Source organism: Cottoperca gobio, chromosome 5 (genome assembly GCF_900634415.1).
Source record: "Cottoperca gobio chromosome 5, fCotGob3.1, whole genome shotgun sequence".
NCBI lineage: Eukaryota > Metazoa > Chordata > Actinopteri > Perciformes > Bovichtidae > Cottoperca > Cottoperca gobio.
Genome location: NC_041359.1, coordinates 24,286,832 through 24,292,831, shown reverse-complemented (window position 1 = coordinate 24,292,831; position 6,000 = coordinate 24,286,832).

Sequence of the window (6,000 nt, the reverse complement as noted above, 5' to 3'; positions counted from 1 at the left end):
TTGCAAAGAAGAAGGTGGCAAGGGAAAAGGATTATAGGACAGTAATTCTTTTTTATTTTTCAGAACACAACAGTTGTCTCCCCCCCCCCCCCCCATCATATTGTAAGCACTTGAACAAATAAATTAAGTCGTAAAGCCTATTTTATTGAATTAAAATATACTCCACCATACACATTTAAGTCCTTTGTCTTTGCAAACCCCTCTGATGTGATCAATTCTTGTGTAACGACATACCTATCCTCCAGATAAGGCTTTAGTGTGATTGCATAACACTCATGTTATACTGAACATTTAATACAGCAGACTTTTTCATATCACCGGCGATCTTGTGCATATTCAAAGCCCCTGTGAACGTAGCGGCTCGCAATAAGCCTGCAACTCCACGCAATAAGCCTTGTGAACTAAAATGAGCTGGCTACATGATAATTCACTCACTGTCCATGCCCAAAAGCACTTCATCGCTTGTAAAATGTGCACATCCGAAGAGTCTTGCACCTTCATGTCCACATGAAAAGACCTCTGTGAAGCAGCGCCGCAGCTTGTTGGCCGATCACGTTGTCACAGACAACAAGCCAGTCCGAGTTCGTATCTGTGTTCATCAGTTTCTATTTAAATGCATTTGACCAACAAATGAATGTTTTCCATTTTCCTATTCAACATAAAAGGAAAACATTGCAGATAATTAGGTCAGGTGCCATCCAGAAGCAGTCAAGGGAGAGAGGTCTGTGTAGCTTGAGTGTCTTTAGATTCAGCTTCTGCTAACAACAACAAAAACAGCTCCAAAATCACCAGGCAAAAGGAAATATGCTTCTTCGTGCATGTGCCAGGAAGTTTAAAGAAACCAGAACAACATAGTGCTCACAGGAAGGGATTCATGAAGTATTTAGGTGACCAGTCTGCAACATAATTGAGCCACAACAGGTTGAAGTATCGTGTTATATCTATTCGACAGTGTTAGAAGATGTAATAGACTCTGTAATCAGTGTATTTTTAGCTGAGCAATAAGCACCAGTTGGCTTTTTTTTTTTTTTTTGTGTGAACTTGGCCTCCTAAAACCACAAGCCACGCAAATGTAAAAAAAAAAGAAAAAACACACACGCACGAAACACATGCCGCACACACTAAGAGGGGACACATGTGTGTGTGCCATGGCAGATGTGGCCATTGGCTGTGATGGTTAATCCAGAATGCTGGGTTTGATACAAGCAGGATTTAGACATAACCATGATACTAACATCTGTCGGGATCCTGCTTCGAGCTCGCGAACCCAGACGGAACAAAAGCGGAATATTATCGTCTTACTTTTTGATAAAAGAGGAGGGAAACACAGTCAATAGATACACGACCTGAGGTAAGTGTACAAGGACTTAATCAATGTACTGTAGGATGTTCCGTGGCCTAGAAAAGAGGCGCTCGATTCATTACTGTTTATGTAACATGTTGTTCCACAGCGCTTTGGGCATGTGGCGCATCACTCCATTCACAAATGTTCTGACTTTCTTATACAAGCGTGAGTGTTTTGAATTTATCAATGTCATAGAAAAGCAGTTTTTCCAAAGGTCAGTTTATATATATGTTTTTTTATAATGCAGTTTATTGATGCCTATTATGATGAATGCAACTAACTGAATGCAATAGAGTAAAGCAAGATTCTTGCCGTAATAAGAAATATTTGTTTGCTTTTATATAACGATACGTTGCTCAAGTTCATGAAGAGAAATCACATTTCTTTGCTAACAAGGCATATTTTAGTGAAAATGTTACTTTTTTTGATTGACTGGTAGGAAGCCATTGGGGGCGAAGGGCTACTTAGCTCACTTGTTTTAAAGCTTATATCTTATCAGTTGACACATGCTTAACTATAGTCTAATCATGTCTACATCTAATTACAGGATAACACACTTTACTGCGTATCTGCTGCTGTGATTAGCAGCACTGAGGATAATGAACACAGTCAGCATTTAACAGCATAATTAAACATGGAAAATGTAGCTTAATGTTGTGCTGTGCTGCACTTTAAACTCTATGAACCCTTTTAGATAGAAACCTCTACAGTCACAGGTGTTCATTACAGAATCTAACCGAACACTTCAGTGCCTGCAGCGTCCAGCATAAACATGGTGGCTGTCCTGTGTTGTCAGAATATGGCATGAGGAGAGTCAGAGCACAGCGGACGCTACTCAGATTATTGATGAAGTTCATTTGTAATGATCTCTGACAGAATTGTGGTCCCTGCAGCAGACAGCACAGACAGCACAGAGAGCACAGACAGCACAGAGAGCACAGACAGCACAGAGAGCACAGAGAGCACAGACAGCACAGAGAGCACAGACAGCACAGAGAGCACAGAGAGCACAGAGCAGCACAGAGAGCACAGACAGCACAGAGAGCACAGACAGCACAGAGAGCACAGACAGCACAGACAGCACAGAGAGCACAGAGAGCACAGAGAGCACAGACAGCACAGAGAGCACAGAGAGCACAGAGAGCACAGACAGCACAGAGAGCACAGACAGCACAGACAGCACAGAGAGCACAGAGAGCACAGACAGCACAGACAGCACAGAGAGCACAGACAGCACAGACAGCACAGAGAGCACAGACAGCACAGAGAGCACAGACAGCACAGAGAGCACAGAGAGCACAGACAGCACAGAGAGCACAGACAGCACAGAGAGTACAGACAGCACAGAGAGCACAGAGAGCACAGACAGCACAGACAGCACAGAGAGCACAGACAGCACAGAGAGCACAGACAGCACAGAGAGTACAGACAGCACAGACAGCACAGAGAGCACAGAGAGCACAGACAGCACAGAGAGCACAGACAGCACAGACAGCACAGAGAGCACAGAGAGTACAGACAGCACAGACAGCACAGACAGCACAGAGAGCACAGAGAGCACAGACAGCACAGAGAGCACAGACAGCACAGACAGCACAGAGAGCAGAACACAGCAAGGGTAAAGTGTTAGACAATAAACAATAAAAAGCTTTTACAATTACACCATTAAGAAAGAAACATGCATAACGTGTTATGATAATAAATATTATATGTTAATCTTAATAACAAGGAAGTTATTAATTTAAGTTATTGATTGCTTAATTAGTAAATATGTCAGTACACCACTATATATTTACATATAGCTATATCTTTGGCATTCATTTATACTCTTCATCCATCTTTTCTCACCTTGTATGTGCAGAAGCAGTTTGAAATATAACAACATAAAAGTAGCTTGTAGTTTAGTTAGCATGCTCAAACTATCTGCACTAACCATTCGAGGTAAATTCACTTTCTAGTCACATGCTAAACATCATCATGTTAGGAGTGTCACCGTCAGCCTCTTGTTATGCTGATGTCAGCAGCTCTCAGCACTGCTCTGCCTGTAGTCCATCCTGCAGCCTCACAGAGCCACTGACCCGCCTGAAGACTTTCAGTCCTTTTTTTTATACAGCAGTTCATTCTTTTACAACCACGTTTCCCTTTTAGCTGACTCGAAAAAGATGAAAACAAACAATCTGTATAACTCACAACCTGTGAACCCTGAGGACATTACATTAAATGGATTAATGTGCCAGAACCATGCTCTCTGCGGTACACTCGACATAAAAATGTTAGTTCACTTCCAACAACTAACGTGCTGGAGAGATGCCGCCTGGTCAGCAGTTCAGAAGCTGCTCTGTAAGCACTGCCTACTTTTGGCTCATTATTCCTGGCACAGGTTGCAGGCTGAATAAGTACCGGCTTGCCAGGTCAGGTTTTAGCTTGGTGCTGAATATTTAATTGGTTTGGAGGCCTTAAAATGTAGGACACACTACAACCTTTTTTGTGCATCTTTGCTTCAGGATTAAAGGTAAACATGCATAATCCCCTGTGCAAAGTTAAACATCACAATAATACATTTCGGTAGCGAAACGTTATTATTAAAGGTCTCTGACACTGTGCTGGAATACTTTTCTTCTGCATTGTCGAGCCTGACATCTTTGTCTTCTCCTATGCACCTGTCGATTCACAGGTATTAATGTAAGTTCTTTATTGATGTTTATTAACATCAGTAATCATTTCAGCAAGAACACAACATTCAATCCACATTGTGTGAGGATTGCCGTCTCTCACAATGGTTCATTCATCCCCAATTGAAGTTCTTAAAAGTAATGTCACGCCAGAGCCAAGCACATTTTGAGCCTTCGTATGAGAAAGACTTGCTATTCTGCTTTCTTGAGCAAAAGCAGAAAATTGTTCATCGATTAAATGATTGTTTTGTTCTAAAATTGATGTTAATCACGGTACGCTGAAGGTCAGAATCCACTTCCCAGCTGGTGCATCATGTGGCCTTTGTCCCTGTGCAGTATTGTTAAAGAAAAGAAAAACGGCTTCAACTTCAAAGAAAAGGCAACGTTCAATGAGCACATTTCTTATTGCAACTGCTGTGGAGACTTTGAACACACTGTTCAGTCCTGTTGGCTGTCTTTTTGCCCAGGCAGTAAGTAAACCTTTATGTTAGGTTAGGGAAGATCAACATAAGTGACTTTATAACATGTACTTAATGATTCACAGAAATGACATGGTTCCAATAAAATACTTACATTTAGACACGTTGGAAGAAGGTAGCAAGGGAGTAACAACTGAGCATTTCAGAGAGAAAAATATATAAATTATAACAATATGTTTTGTAAATACTTGGTACGTGGACGGACTGTATTAAGGGAAGTTATGTTATTATTCATATGATTTCTTACAAAAAGTTATTTCTCATTTATTGTTCTTGGTTTTTCCTACGAATGTCCAGAAACACATACAACAAATAAACTCCCATCTTCACAGGAAACAACTTGTTTAGCTTGAGGAAAAGATCTTTCAACACTTTGCACAAGCTGGTTCCAGAAACGACAACAAAGCCAAAGTGTCCAAGCTGCCAATCGATCTGTGTCTGTCAAAGCATGGTATTTGTTGGGGAAAGCATGAAAAGATTGCACATTCTTACTGCCTTTGGTAGCATAACATCTTACTCATTATAAGAATAATCCACACAAAGGTTGCTCTTCATAACGGTTTTTGGTTATGAGTTCACAATGAGTCATACAGTGTCACCTTGACAATGAGAAAATGTACCACGTAAACGATCTTGGCTTCTTGTGCTCTCACGTCCTCCTGCTCTAAACTGCCATATCCGTGCACCTTGTGTGCAGAGAAAGCCATTTCTGTGCAGAGGTTATAAATGTGCAATCACCACGGCCGCTGGTAGACCACCACACCAAGAAAAGTCTATTTCAACACTGTGTGCAATTACCATTGTCATGTGCAATATTCACTTTGGGACTAACAAAGGATTTCTGATTCTGATTCTGAATACTTTTTTTTTATGTTAACAGCTGGTGCAGCGAAACCATGGGCAAGGCGGGGAGTAAAGTCCTGAGAGAAACCTCAATGGACGGGGTTCAAGCCCAGGTAAAAGCAACCACCTCACACACACACACACACACACACAATTACAGAGGCTTATTTTTAAAGAAAAGAGAACATTGAAACACCGGGACGTGTTTCAATTCACACATTTCAAATCAAAGCTACATTTGCATTTATGATTGATTCAAATGCTTTACACTTCTTTTCATTTCAGTTTGATATAAGCTTCCAAAATTAGGTTTTACTTATTTGCAACTACAAAATGGCCAAGTGTGAGTTCAAGCTCCATGTGTGTGTGTGTGCGTGTGTGTGTGTGCGTGCGTGTGTGTGTGTGTGTGTGTGTGTGTCCTGACTCTGATGAATTAGGCCAGCTGCTGTGCTCTCCAGCTATCGCAGGTTATGCAACGAGGATAAGTCGCAGCTTGCTTTCACACTTAATTTTCCCACATCGCATCATGATACCTATAATCATCCAAATACATTACTGAGCTTTAGACGGACTCTTAATATCTTGTGATTACGCTAAGTGAAAGAATTATAGTCCCTGGATGTACCCAGTGAAGGATATAGATGCTATGCATTGCCAAGAT